This window comes from Falco rusticolus, chromosome 13, assembly GCF_015220075.1.
Source record: "Falco rusticolus isolate bFalRus1 chromosome 13, bFalRus1.pri, whole genome shotgun sequence".
Taxonomy (NCBI): domain Eukaryota; kingdom Metazoa; phylum Chordata; class Aves; order Falconiformes; family Falconidae; genus Falco; species Falco rusticolus.
Genome location: NC_051199.1, coordinates 7166377 through 7177216, shown reverse-complemented (window position 1 = coordinate 7177216; position 10840 = coordinate 7166377). Strand labels below are relative to the sequence as shown.

At 48.7% G+C, this 10840-nt stretch overlaps 1 protein-coding gene across 1 annotated transcript in view; it reads left to right on the top strand.

Moving 5' to 3' along the window:
* Nucleotides 1-4962: 4962 nt before the first annotated feature.
* Nucleotides 4963-10840, top strand: part of CAB39 (calcium binding protein 39) — a 42349-nt gene continuing 36471 nt past the window's right edge. The window contains exon 1 of the mRNA XM_037406965.1: nucleotides 4963-5089. The gene's annotated coding sequence lies outside the window, so the exon portion shown is untranslated. The remainder of the gene's footprint in view (nucleotides 5090-10840) is intronic.

Genomic DNA, 10840 nt, shown 5'->3' with positions numbered 1-10840 from the left:
GTTTTAATTCTGAATTGGCACCTTGATTTGAGGATAAATCATAGCACCCCTGTGAGAAAAAAAACCAACCACCCAACTGATATGGCTGGCAATTACATTTATTTGTGCTTTCTACTGTAAATAGGTTTTTTGGGGTATGAGCCTGTTCATTCTGTATTCGTTGGATGAACTGGAAGGTAACAATATGCTCACCTAGAGATGTTTCTTTGAGCAAAGCTTCGAGAGCCTGCAGTGAGCATCCTCAGCCAGTAACGGGCGAAATGCAGCTCCAGGAACCGTAGCAGCACTTGCGAAACCTGGGTGATTAAATTCAGCCACTTCAGCTTGGTCCAAAGTCCACGGAAAGGCGCAGGATTCTCGTTCCTCCAAACTTTTAAGAACAAGAGTTTCGGTAGGACTGGCATTTATCTTGCTTGGGGTTGTGTCTGTCTGGGCTTTGGGTGGTGACATCCAGAGGCGATGGCAGGCTGCAGAACCAGGGGGGATGCTGTGTGGGACGTGATGGGGGCACTCGGGACCCTTCCCCTGGCAGCAGGGTGGTGGGGGAGAGGAGGAAACACCCTCCAAGGGAAAGAGCATGTGTGTCCTGCTGCATTATAGACCTGGAACACATAAAAGATAAATGAGGCAATGAGTTACTTCACCTGCACCAAGTGCTGAGGAAGAGGAGGTTGTAGCAAAGGGATTAAGAAATAAGCCTGGACCCCTGGGGAGGGGTGGGACAGAGACCCTCGGGGCTGCTGGGGACCTGCTTTGAATTGGCATTTGAGAGGCAGCTGTGTTGCAGCTCTCTTAGGGAGACCAGCCGGGTGTGAATGACACTCTATGAGCACGATGCTCTGGCATCACAAGAGGGACGCGTCTGGCCAGCCCGGTGCTTGGCCGAGCCACAGGAGCTGTGGCAACCTCCCTGCCTCCACCAGCCCTTGGCCACTGGGGAGCAGAGGGAGCTGGCCCGGGGCAGCCAGCTGCTGCCAGTCAGGACCTGGCATCCTGCATGGGGTATGGCCAAGGGAAGAAAAGAGGTGGGCAAAACAGAGCGGCTCAAAGGAGGATTAATTTAACAGGATGGCATATTATTTTTCTCTACTTTTGCCATTTGCTGGTGTAGGATGGTGACTGGAGGAGCAGAAGCTGAGCAGCAGGGCTCCCCGGGCCTCAAACCAGCAGCAAAACCCCCTAGGATCCCATTCTGTGTCTGTCCCTCCTGAGCAAAGCACCCCAGTACTTGCCTTTCCACCTTCTTTTTCCTGGTGAAGTAACTCGGATTTTTTTTTTAATGTTTATTCACTTCCTAATTTGCAAGGATTAATTAATTCACAATGGATGTCTCAGTCGTGGCTGTGAATTAGCAAATTGCTAGTGCACTAAGAGCTCTCTCACGTGTTGAATTTAATTCCTGCTTCTCAGAGCTTAGCAAACCCACGCTCTCTCTGCTGGGGGATTTCCCTGTGGCATACTGTGCGGGGATGGGAGCCGCACCGAGCCCATTATTTGCCCCATCTTTTTTCCAGTTGTCATTGGTAAAGCGATAGCTATTTTCCAGGAGCTGGTGTTGAATCCCTGTACCAGTGCTTGCCTTTAATTCCTTCTTCTTTCTAGTCAGTACCCTGAATATTATCTGTTTAGACTTGAACGTTTTTAGCATAATTACAGGTTAACAATTTCTCAGACATACACACCCTTTCCACGGTGGCTTTGAAAGCAGCGATTTCCAGCTCACAAGTGGGATATACGAATGGCCAGCATTTCGCTGACTGCGCGCCACGGGCCCAAGCTTGGCAAAGCCATTCCCCAAGGTCCCGTCACCTCGTACAGGCAGCGTGGACCCAGAGGTCCAGAGCTGCATCATCTCCTGTATCTTTATATAAGAGCAAGTATATGTTTGGGGGATATAAGCAAGTATATACAAATATATACACATATACACACACGCTCGCTCTTGTATCTTTTATTTTTATATATATTTGATACATATATATATCTCTGTCCTGTCCCGTGAGGTGCTGAGCACAGCAGGGCTGGCAGGGGCAGCCCCCAGAGGCACTGGTGCGCTGCCAGGCTGGACCTGGATCCCGCCGTGCTGGTCCTGGGTCCCGCGGTGCCGGTCCAGGGAATGATGTACTGAATGCAGAATGACGTACTGCTCTTCTTGCTGTCCAGGAAAGGAATTTGCAACAAGTTTGGGGTTTTTTTCCCTATGATTCTTCTGGCAATTGTGTTTCTTTTCTGACAAATTATACATGCTACCCTTAGTTTTTGTGATTTGCAATAACATTTTTAAAATGTGTTTGAATTCTGAGTCGGCACCTTGATTTGAGGATAAATCACAGCATCCCTGTGAGAAAAAAACCCAACAACCACCCAACTGATATGGCTGGCAATTACATTTATTTGTGCTTTCTACTGTAAATAGGTTTTTTTGGGGTGTGAGCCTGTTCGTTCTGTACTCATTCAGTACCCACTGACCCAGTGCTACTGCAGCTGCCCGGCTGCACCTCCCGGTGCAAATTCCTCTGTGCTTCCATGCTGTCAGCTGCAGGGATGGCTGAAAGCGTGGTCAGAAACACTTCTGTGTCCGAGCTGGAACACACAGCTGACTAAGCAGGATGATTCAAGAAGACTGCTGGCCGAGCATTTCACACGTTCTGTGAGATCTTTCCACATCAGAGAGGGCACCAGGAATCTCTTCTGCTGTCAGGAGCTGTTTCCCACAGCGTGTTGCAGGCAAGTCAAGGGAACTGGAGGAGGGCAAGGGGATCCTGAGCAGGGAAGGCGACGGGATGCTGCAGGCGGATGACATACAAAGGGTCCAGGAATGAAAATCCATTTCACAGGGGTGAGAAGCCGGACTGTGAAATACTGCAGGTTGCTGCCAGGCTCCTAAAAGACACAGCTAGCGCTGAGTACGCAGGATCTATATCGGAACATGGAACCCAGGGCAGTGCAACGGCTGAGCACGCTGCTTGGGCCTGGCAGCCAAGCCCCACCAGGCTGCTGTGCTCTCCCCACACAGCTGGGGATGGTATTTGGTGCCTGGGTGTGAGAACTATTTTTGCTAACGTTGGAGGGGGTTTTTTGTTTTGTTTTTTTTATGTAGTAAACTTCCAGCCTGGGGGAAGGGAGCACCTGCCAGGCACTGGGGGGGCAGAGGAGACCCTGCAGTCCCCAGGGGAGCGCGTAGGTCCAGCACCTTGTGCAAACCCCATTGCGCTGGTGCAGGTGTTGCTGCACAAATTGCTTTTTGCCTTTCAGCTGCCCAGTTGCCTCGCCGCAGCTGGAGTAAATTGTCACTCTGTATGACAGGAGCTCGCTCAGCTGTGAGCACGGCCTGAGCAAGGGGGGCTCAGCCCCTTGGTGCCTGACAGCTCGAGCCACCCAGCAGGAGCTGCGGTGCCCAGTGCAGCATCCCGGTGGGATCATCCTGGTGGGATCATCCTGGTGGAATCCCAGGGCCTACCGCAGCCAGCTCTGCCCGCTGATGCCACTCGCTTGTCATCCAGCAGGCAAGGCCACGGTGACCCGTGAAGTTCAGAGGAGCAACACGCTGCTGCGGGGAAAAATTACGGCACGGAGAAGCCCGACCCAAACCCTCCCCAGTGATGCAATGGGGGAGTGCAGGAAGGCAATGGGGAGAGGCGTAATTAAAAAGAAGCTGAAGGCAGATGCTGTCGCTAGAGCCGTGGAGCGCAGCAGGGCAGGAAGAGCTGCAGGACATTTTGAGAAACCAGGCCGGCAAGCGTCTGGGCACTTCGGGAAACCAGCAGGCAGGCTGCACAGCAGCAGTGCATCGGTCCTGCCGGGTGAGGCTTCACCTCATGGCGTGTAAGAAATTCATGACTCGTTCCCTAAAAATGTATTTTTCTGCTTCAAAATCTCCTGGTGTGTTAGACTGCGCTAATGATCTGTGCCGGGACAGAGGTGGGCTTCCGTCCATCCAGGCTAATCCGTGTTCACACAGCCAGGGCAATGGGTGCCTGTTGCCCACCAGGGGCACAGAAATAGCTCGCAGCCCCCGCAGCCCCTCTGCGCCGCGCTGGGAACCTGCGGGAACCATCCGGGCTGGGACTCCCCGGCCATCGGGTGGATGCAGCGGGCTGCCCCCAGCCCCGGTGCTGCCCCCCAGCCCAGCGCTGCCCCCAGCACCAGCCCAGCGCTGCCCCCGAGCCCCAGCGCTGACCCCAGCCCCAGCCCCAGTGCTGCCCCCCATCCCGGCGCTGCCCCCCATCCCGGCGCTGCCCCCCAGCCCCAGTGCTGACCCCAGCCCCAGCCCAGCGCTGCCCCCCAGCCCGATGCTGCCCCCCAGCCCCACGCCCAGGTTCGCCAGGCGGGGCAAGGGGCTCATGGCCGGTGCCAGGGGTCTGCAGGAGGGCAGGGCAAGGGTGTGTGTGTGTCAAAATAGTAAATAAAAATTATAAAACGATAAATACAATGCTAAAATACTAATAAAGAACAAAAGAGCAGTCATAAAGAACGATAATAATAATATATTATTAATATATAAGTAGAATACTTATTATATATTTATCAATCTATAAGAATATATTTAAATAGAATAAAATAATACAAGAATAATCAACGATGGAGTTCGGGCGATAATAGTCACAGGAACGCTAGTAAGGAGCAGCGCTGCAGGCCCAAGCGTCCCCCAGGTCCCGGCCCGGGGGTCTCCGGTCACCGCCCCCGGGCTGCCCCCCGCCCCCCGCGCGCCCCCGGCGGGAGGCCGCCCACTCGCGGCGGGCGGGCACGGGGCTCCCTGGGGCTCCCCCCTCCCCCGCGGGTCCCGTGTGAGCGCCGCCCTCGGCCCTCCGCGCCGCCAGGGGGCGCCGGCGTGAGGCAGCGGGCGGAAGCGACGCCGCGCTCCGCCGCCGCCGCGCTCCGCCGCCGGGCGAGGGAAGGGCCGCTGCGACGCAGCAGAGCGCGGGGCGGGGGGGGGGAGGGGGCCGGGCGAGCCGGGGCCGCGCCGCGCCTCTGCCTGCAGCCGCCGGAGCCGCGCCGCCAGCCGCCGGAGCCGGGGCGGTCGGGCCGCCAGGGGCAGGCCCCGCCGGACACGCCGCCGAGGAGGTGCCAGGCCGCGCTCCGCACCGAGGTACCGAGGCGGCGCGGCAGGGCGGGGGGAGGCCGGCGGCGGCCGGCGGTGGGTCGGGCCCAAGTCCGGCGGGCGGTGGTGAGGCGAGGCGGGGAGGGCGGTGCGGGCCGGCGAGCCCGGCGCGCATTGTCCGCCGCTGCCCCCCGGGTCGGGAGGCGGCGCCGCCGCGGCCCGTGCGGCCGCTCGGGGGGAGGCCGGCGGGGAGCGCGGCCAGGCCCGGCCGGTGCCCGCCGCTTTCGGGGCCGTCTCCCCGCTGGGCGGCGGGCGGTGCTGGGAGGGACCGGCCGGGTGCTGCCGGCCGCGCTGGCGGGGAGGGGGGCTGCGCCGCGGGGTCTGCGCCGCTTGGCGGGGGGTCTGTGTGAGAGCCGGCGGCAGGCGGGGTGCGGGCCCGGGGTGCGGCGGCGCCTTTTCCCCAAGCGCCTCCGCTGCCGTGCGCGGGTGCGGCGGATCCGCGGGGCTGCGCAGCGCTCGCCTCAGCCCGCCAGCGGGGAGCCGCGGCCGGCCGGCCTGTGCTGCGGGGTGCCGGGGGGTGCCCCGGCCCAGCCGGGCGGCAAGGGCACGCCGGTGGGCAGGCTGCCCCCCCCGGTGCCTCCGGGGCAGGGGGGCACCCGGCCGGCTTTGTTCTGGCCTCTGTTACACGGGCTGGCTTGGCGGTGCGGAGCAGGCACTTAACGCAGCCTCTCAGCGTCCAGCTCCGAGGCCTCTTCCTACAATTGTTACTCCTGTTCGTAGCCCTGATCGGCCTTTGAGATCCTCGGATTTTTGCAGGCTGTCCCGTAGAAAGCTAACACGGCGAGATCACTGTCTTCCATAAACGAAAAAAAAGTTTTTTTCCATCGTTATTTTCTTACAAACCTGTGAAATGCTACTAGTATTTAAAGTAGGGTGTAACCGATATTTTTTTGGTTTATTTTTTAAATTTTTTAAAAAGAAAATTTAATTTTTGGTAGGTGATTGTGTAGGTGTGTAGGATTTATTTAAAACCTATATGCTGTCTTATGGGAATGGTGTGATTTAATTTGCATGATGAGTCAAAGATTAAATTACGTGACCTAGGCTCTGTAATTTCAGTGAGGCGAGTAACGAGGCTTGGAAGAACAGTTTAAATGTAGATCAGAAATACAATTTGATTAGCATCAAAATATTGCGAAGCTTTGTGTGCGTGTGGTTCTTTAAACTTACCTGTCCGAAACTCTAATTTAAGGCCCTGTGTTTTCCTTTCAGCAGTGCGGTTCATCATCAGGAAACGTGTCTTCCTTTTTAACGCGAAGAGCTCATGAAATCATATACTGTCAGAGGAAATTTAACATCCTGAGCTTGCACCTTGGCATCTAAGCTTTTAAATAATAGATTTTTACTGTTTACTGTGTACTTTTAGTTAATACTTATTACCTGTTGATGTGGGACATGCCTTTAACTGCAGAGAAAAAAAAAAGGCCAAGAAATAGTCTGTGAATTAGGATAAGGATGGTACCTGTTTCAAGGTCAGAAATGACTTCATGTTTTCTTTTTTCAGTTGTCCTGTATAAATTGGCCGCTTGTCTGATGTATAAGAGTGGCATGATGCCCCATGGCACCGTGTCTTGGTAGGACTCTGCCATGGACTCACTGCTGTAAAGAGTATTGTATTTTACAGTTAGCTTTATGGTTGTCTTGTGATGTGAGAAACTGTTGGGTCAGCCAGCTAGTATACACGTGGCTTAAATTTACTTGTATTTAAACTGTTATCTCGATAGCGGTGTGATATACGTGTCGTTGGGGACTTTCCTTGGTCAGTCGGAAAAAGTACTGGTGGCACAGGGAGCAAGCGGAATAAATGTCTTGTATGTGTTATCAACATTGTTCTCACACCAAATCCAAAACACAGCACTGCCCCAGCAACTAAAACCAAAATTAACTCTGTCCCAGCTGAAACCAGGACAGTGGACTAACATGCTGCTGAATATTTATAAATGCTGAGAGCACTGGGGTTTTTTCCCAGTTAATTTTATTCTCTTATTTATGTTGATGTGGAGTTCTGAAACTTTGATGCATTTTGTAGGCATTTAATGCATGGTTGTAGATGGAGAATTGTAAAGCAATACTTTTTTTTTTTTAAGATATGTTTTTATACAAAAGAGACTAAATAGAAGTGCCAGTTAAGTAATACTTTGTGACAGTATGTTTATGAGAGATAATTATACACTTTATAGATATTTTCAAGCGCAGACAAATGTGTATTCCCAGTGGGGTGTGATAATACTAAGAAAACTCCACCTCTTGGAATTCCTTGATTGCTTTTGTGAAACATTTATTTATGGGGGAATGGTATCTATTTTGCGTTCTATCGTGGGAGCTAACATGTCTTTTATTAACAGGTGGTAGTCGAACGAGACCTTACTGTTGTGCTGTTCATGCTGCGCTTACTAGGTTTCGTGGCATTTTTCTGAATATTAGAATTTATGTGACCAGTGTCCTCTCTTCTGAATCAGTTATGTATTGAGTTTGCAAATTTTTTTAACGAGATGTTTGCAGCCTTAATTATTGAGTAATTTTTTTCTGAAGGCTTTGATAATCTCTGTGATGCGCTTAGAGGCTTTAGACGCATCACTAGAATGATGTCTTTTTTTGGTACTGCGTGTAGAGTTTATGAATGGTGCTCTAAAAGTTGATGCTGGTTTGAAGCAGGGTGTGGGAAGAAGCCTAGATGACCTTTTGAATTCTCTTCTGGCCCTGCTTTTCTGTACTTCTGACACTTTATAATATAGTTTAATAACAAGAGCAGCTATTAATGTATGATTATCTTTGGCTAATTGGAGGCATCTCGCAGCTTTCTATCAAAAATTTGATTTGACTTATTTGCCTCTTCAAAATTAGTAGTACTACAATATCCTGAAGCTATTTATGTGAATAACGTGCAAAGGAAAAATATGAGTTGAGTTTCAAAACCAGTATTTTCTAGATCATGTAGTTGAAATTTTGTAAATGTAGCAATCTGTGGTAAGGAATTAGTGGGCTGCATGCACTTTTTCACTTCTTCTTGGGTGCCAGTTGAAGCCAGGTATTAATGACATTGGAGAAAAACCTTTTTAGTTGGTTGGTGATCATAAGTCATAGCATTCACTGTAACTGTATTTTTGTAGCTGTAGATAAACCCCAAGAATGAAGAAAAATTCCTTTTGTTATTAGGGCTTAAGATTTTGTGCTGTTCTAAAAGGAGAACTTTTAGAACACTACTTCCCCAATTTGGTTTCTGATTTAGGGTGTTTATTAGTCTGAATTGTTTGGAAGTTCAGCTCTCATTCCCTTCCATCTGGGCTCTCTCTTTCCCTGTATTTTCCACCAGTACTGTGCTTCTTGCACCGCAAGATGCAGAGTTGTGAGCCAGAAGGAAGCTGAATGTCTTCACTGAGAAGGTGAAACTTTATGCTGAGATCCCGCCCTCTTCCCCTCCCTACACCCCCCCCCCCCCCCAAGTGCAAACACAAAGGTTAAATTAGAAGATGAGGCTGTCTTGAATTATTTTAACGGACTTGAGCTAGGCTTTTAAATGCATGCTTCGGGAGTACTTAGGGCTTAAACTGGTGTCATGTGAGTTTGGTCTTTCTTTAGCCTGAGCAGATTTATGTGCTTTCAGAATTCCACCTTATGATAAAATGGCACTTTTCGTTTGTCCGTATTTAAATACTCTTTTATAAAGGATTGAGTTCAGGATTGATCCAAACTGGAAGCAGCCAAATTACTGTGTGTTTGCAGGCGTAACTGTGGTCATTCTTCATGGCCTGCTTTTTTTCAGACAACATTAATTTAGAAAGTAAATTGCTTACGTTTAAATAAACAACTGCAGTTTGCTTTCTAACTCCCTTGGTTTTAGTATGCTGGCTAATACTTCATGTATGTAGTCAAAAGACACTATAAAAAGTTCCTGGCTGTGGACTTCGGATATGCTAAAAGGAAGCAAACTTTAAGCCTGTTCACAAGGGCATAAAATTCTGGGGGAAATCACTGAATGTTGTAGCTAATCTTTCTGTTTATTGGAAATCTACTACTTCTAATAAAATACCTAGGTCTTTTCTAAAGATCTGTTTGCTTTGTAATTCATTCCTCCCCTTCAAACACTCAGATAATTCATCACTAAAAAATTAAATATAGCAAGACAGTTAAAAATTTGAGAAGTTATCATTAGTACAGAACTGTAGCGTGTAACATGTTTTTCTAAGTTCAGAAACATCTTTGGATGAAGTTATTCAGGAGTTACTGCTTGGAGTTACTCTAAAATGTTCAGGTATACTGTCAGATATTTCACAGTGAAATGGCTGCATCAGTGAAAAATTGCTGTGTGCTGCTTTTGATCCTTACTCCATTGTGTATTTTTTAAAAAAATCAATTTTTATTGATAACAAATCAGTTTTTCTCACTAAAAGAATGTAAATAAGTTTAACTCCAAACCCTGCAAGATTTGCAATGTGACACTTAAAAATAGCTAAGATGGAACCTGGCTATAAATTAAATTGAATTAATATGTCAGCTTTTTGGGGAGTTGAATGTGCATGAATGTGAGAGAAGTACTTAGGTTCAGTTGTTTGTGTGTGTGAAATGCCTGTCATTTTTCTCTACTTCCCTGGTCAAGAGCTCACCTGGGAAGGCTTACAACGGATGGATACCTTTTTTTCAAGTATTCGTTCAGAGCCGTGCCAGCTTCCCAGCTCATCTGCTGAGGAGGTTGCTTTGAAAAATATACAACCTGTAGACATTGAATTATCAGTAGCATCTTGTGTGGTGTGGTAGATGTGTGTGCTGACACGTGCAGAGCATCCTGCTGCAGTGGAGTCTCTGAGCTTTTCCTCTGGGTAAGCAGTTTCAAGAGTTTTTGTTAACAGTTGTAGAAATGAGGCGAAAGCTACTTGTGTAGTATATTTTACTTTGACTGTTACATGTGAAATGTGCCCTTTACTGCTTTGGCAGATGATGTTCCTTTTAATATATATACCAAAATATTTTTTTAGTTCTTTTTTTGCCTTACATATTGTAATGATTTATAAAATTAACCAGCATATAACTTTTTGACTTTATCAAATACATTGTAAAAGCAAAATAAAAACAAAAGTTTGTTCACAGAGGAGTAAGACTTCAATGTAGGGGATTTTATTCCACCTAAATGAGACCTTAGTGATAGGCTCCATGCATGTCTGTAACACAGGTGATGCCTGAGAAGTTTCTCCCACACAGTTGATGAATGCATCGTTCTTCTAACTTGTAACACCTGCTATTCAAGTCCTAAGTTTCTTCTGACTGGAGATTGCTAGTGATGGAGAAACTTTACAGGGGAATTTAAAGTGATACCTTGTAGCGGAGAGAGTTGAGGCACAGTTCTTGATAAAGACTTTGTATATGCTCAGTACTGTATTAGAAAAATGTTGAGGAAGCAAATCTCTCAAAAGTTAACGAAGAATTCAGAACCTCAGTTTGCTTATACTGATGTGGTGCGAAATGTTTGCTTATGTGTTTGTTTTCAGGTAGGTTTTTTTCAACAGAACTTTTTTTCCCATCAGTGCACGAGAACATGCTTGGTGCAGAGACATCCTTTGCGAGTACTTGTTTAGTCACAAGGTAGTATTTGGTCTTCTGCTTTATTGCGTGAAACTCAGGTGTCTGAAGACAGGAAGATTCCAGATTTTTGAGCTTTTCATTCACAGATCTAATGTTCACAGATACTAATGAAAGTACATTTCACAGTGTTCTTCAGCAGCACGGTGATTTTCCCACTTTTTT